This window comes from Mus caroli, unplaced genomic scaffold (genome assembly GCF_900094665.2).
Source record: "Mus caroli unplaced genomic scaffold, CAROLI_EIJ_v1.1 scaffold_18097_U1_1, whole genome shotgun sequence".
Classification (NCBI taxonomy): Eukaryota; Metazoa; Chordata; class Mammalia; order Rodentia; family Muridae; genus Mus; species Mus caroli.
The window spans coordinates 3,516-7,320 of NW_018389543.1; the positions used below are offsets into that span (position 1 = coordinate 3,516).

Consider the following 3,805-nt stretch of genomic DNA (forward strand, 5'->3'; position numbering starts at 1 on the left):
TTATAGATAAAACAAAATGATAAGAAAGAGACTCATTTTAGATATCCTTGAAACTGTTACACAAGGAGTTCTAGGAAGACAGCCTTATAGTAGCTGAGAGACAGAGNCAGATGCTCATACAGAGAAAGAGACAGAGGTTCACAAAGAGACAGATACACATGCCTATCTCATACCTGATTTCTAGTGAGATCTGGAAGCTGTTGTGGCCTTTGGGGTCATTACAAGTTAGAGGTACTGTCTGTACCNGNAGAGCAAATGCAGACTGCTGCTTCTCCAAGTATATATTGTATCTCAGCGTAGTCTGACAAGTAGTGAACAGAAATATTTCACCTCCATTGCACTGTGTCCTTGGATCAATTTTTCACAATTTGAGCATAATGTGTGCAGGTAGGTAAAGTCAGACTTTCCATTTTGAGGAAGGAGGCTCACAGCTGCATACCCACAACTTCCCAGCATCTTACCTGAACATACACACATCCTTCCCCTGACACACTGATGGTATAGTTCCCAGGAATGTCTGGTAATGGGACCTGCTGTAGTAACAGGCGANTACTATTCTCTATGTGGAACTTTTGGGAAAATGACCCTGAAGATTGGATGGTCACCAAAGTAGTTTTCTGGCTTCTGGAAAAAGTCACTGCTCCATATTTGGACAGAGAATCAAGGGCCACCACAGTGTCCTGATGGGAATGAATAAATACATTAAGGGTAGCATCCATTTGGAAGGTCTTGAGCTCTTCCCAAAGTTTGTTCTAGCTGTCACAAGCTGTCATGAGATCTTTTCTCAAGTTACTTGAGCTCTAGACTTTATTTCAGGCTTTAATATAGAATACATTTGAAAGTCAAAAAACATTCACATGGTTTTCCTCCTTGGAGTACCCTAGCCAGCAGAAAATATAAATACAAATTAGATTTTGCTCCCAGCATTTATTGTTTTTCTTCCTTTGTCCATGGTCCCTTGGTTAAGCCCTCCATCTTCCTACAAAATCACAACCCGGCTCTCCTCGATAAACTTGCTTCTGTCCTTGCTGAGCCATCAGGACACACAAACAGCATGTCCAGGTGCCTGCACTGATTCAGTCTTATTAAACAGAAAAAAACTATGATCTAGTGTTGTGTTTCACTGCTTTGCTCTTCAGTGGCATACTCTGGGGAAGTGTACTTCATGCCCCAGAAAAGATCTCTGTCACATGAGCCTTCCTTATCCTGAGAGATCCAGATTCTACCCTGAGAACAGAGCCCAACAAGAGAGGAGAAACATGCAGCAAGGGTTTTACTGTCACAACAAGGACTGTCTATTCAAATGAAAGAGGGAAAGAACTGAACTGCAAACAAGAGTGACTTGTATCATGGAAGTTTTTTAGAACATTCATTGTATTTAACCTTTTGAGGACAATACCNTCTCCATATACTTCTTTGGAGATTAATTCTGCCATATATGCCGAGAATACCTGTAGCATAAATTATAGTTATTATGGTAGATGTGTATTTTAGGGGATGGGATATATTACCTCTTGAGAGTTCTACTGACTAGATGATAAAGAGAATAGTTTACAGTCCTGGTTGTTTCCAAGTATGAAGAGGTAAAGCTGGGCAGCAGGACCTCCTGCTGGCTTGGAGAAAGTCTGAGGGTGATCTATCTCTACATAAGATTAGGAGAGTCTGCCAGGAGAAGGGAAACAGCTGTACCTAAGCTCAGTAGGGCAATAAACATGTCGGTTTGTCCTTAGGTCTTCACATACTGCTCTAGGGCGAGGGAGNTACGTCTAGGAGTTTGGATAGCCCAGGATATTTGCCATTGTTTTATATTAAGAACTGGATTTGGGTTAGAAGCTCTCAGTACCATTGGCCTGTTTCACTAACCATGGTATGAAGAGAACTCCTGTGGATGGGCACAGGATCTATGGCAATTTGTTACAGGATATATCATCCCTCACTTCCTACAGACAGAAAATATCCAAGACTAACATTTCCTTGTTCTTCTCTCCTCTTCACCATTTTACTGTTTTGTGTCTCTTGTTCAAATCTCATGACCCCATGGGGACTCTGAAGGAAAACCACCAACCTGTGTGGAGGAGAAGCCACCATTAGAATTATGCTGCTTTGTGAGCCACATGATGGTGCTCATTGACAAAGTCAGATCCTCAGGGGATGGGGCAGGTTGGGCAGTGAGGCGCGCCAGGACCACATAGGCATTCATCTCTACCTCAGCAGAGGAAGCCTGGGGTTTGTACAAATGGTGTTCAGTTTTCCTGGGATTCTGATGTCTTTCCNAATGGATGGAGTTGTCTTAGAGTAAAAATAGAGAAATAATTTAAAGTCTGAGTGGTCAATGACTGCATGTCCATATGTAGAAGGAAGGAACTATAAAAGGTTGTAGAAGGTTTTTAAAATTTCACTCACAGTATGCCCAGATTTGCTAATTCTCATGAAAAATTTGCAGTTGGTGTGATATGTTGTGATTGAGAAAGACCATGGACAGAAATGTGTAAGTTATTAACTAAACTACTCCTCAATGGTGCTCTAGCAGAGCTGCTGAGGAGACAATGGCAGACATGATTCTTTTACTACTTAGCTCTCTCACACGCAACAAATCTTTGCTTGTTCAGTATTCAAACCAAATGACTTAGTAAAGTTTCTCCAAGGGTTTAGACTTGCAATTGAAATAGCAAAACCTCAGTGCTTCTTTCCTCTTTTTGTTCTTCATAGTCTTTACTGCTCCTGGTAGGTATATCCTTAGCAGAGAGAAAAGCTAAGCTTTAACTACATTCAACTTTGTAACCTAGTTTGACCTGTGTGCATTCTACTGTAATAGTATATTCACTGATTTTGNTAACACTACCAGAAAATACCAAACAGAAGGCTGTTGTATAGAAGGAAGACTAATTTCTTCATGGGGCAGTCCAAGGAGAAACCTCAGCATGCCACAGAGTCAGAACTAACAGNTCTTTCAATGCTCCATACCCTCACCTGCTTTTCTTCACAGGAGCTAAACAGAGAGTTACTTGAGAGCACACATTCTTACCTTCTTTTATAGCTTCCACATCAAGTGACTTCAAGATTTCATTTCTCTTGTTCTGGTTCCCCGCCAGAGCAAAAGCATAGGCCATCAGTGCCTTGGTGTACACAAAACTGTCATTTCCTCCTTGCTCTAGGATCTTCCAGGATGATTCTAGGCAGCTCAGGGCTTTGGAGACAACAGGATGCTGTTGGCAGAACAAAGGAAAATGAGTTCTATGGAAAAAGGTTCCTAGCAGGTTCCAGGACAAATATGGAATCTATAGGAGGTTATGCTTTTCAAATCAATCCTCCCTCCCTCCCCCCTTCCTTCTCTTCCCTCCCTACCTCATTCNCATTCTTTCTCAGTCCCTCCCTCCCTTCCCCTACCTCTCTCTCCCTCCTTCCCTCCCCCTCTGTTCCTTCCTTTCTCCTTCCTTCCCTTATTTCCTCTTCTCTCCCATCCTCTCTCCCCATTCCACACTTCTCACTCCCTTCCTCCTCCCTCCCTTCCTCTTCCACATTCTTTCTTTCTCTTTCCTTCCTGCTCCCTTTCTTCCATCCTCTCACTCCTTCTCCTTCTTTCCCTCTCCCTCTCTCCCTCTTACTCTCTTCCCTTCTTCCCTTTATCCCTTCCCCTCTCTCATCCCTTCCTTTCTCCCTCCTTACCCTCCTTNCCTCCTTCCCTTCTTTCTTTCCTATTTTCTTCCTGTCACTGATTACCTGTCTTCCCTCTCCTCTATCTGTTGAGAGCAATTTCTTTTTATAAACTACTTTCCATTTAAGATACAGACTAATAGGGCTGTGT

General features: G+C 42.5%; 1 long non-coding RNA gene across 1 annotated transcript in view; it reads right to left on the reverse strand.

The window, feature by feature from the left end:
* LOC110288156 overlaps positions 1-231 on the reverse strand; it is a 1,814-nt gene extending 1,583 nt beyond the window's left edge. Inside the window, exon 1 of the long non-coding RNA XR_002377274.1 lies at positions 174-231. This is a non-coding gene — a long non-coding RNA (uncharacterized LOC110288156). The remainder of the gene's footprint in view (positions 1-173) is intronic.
* Positions 232-3,805: the final 3,574 nt, after the last annotated feature.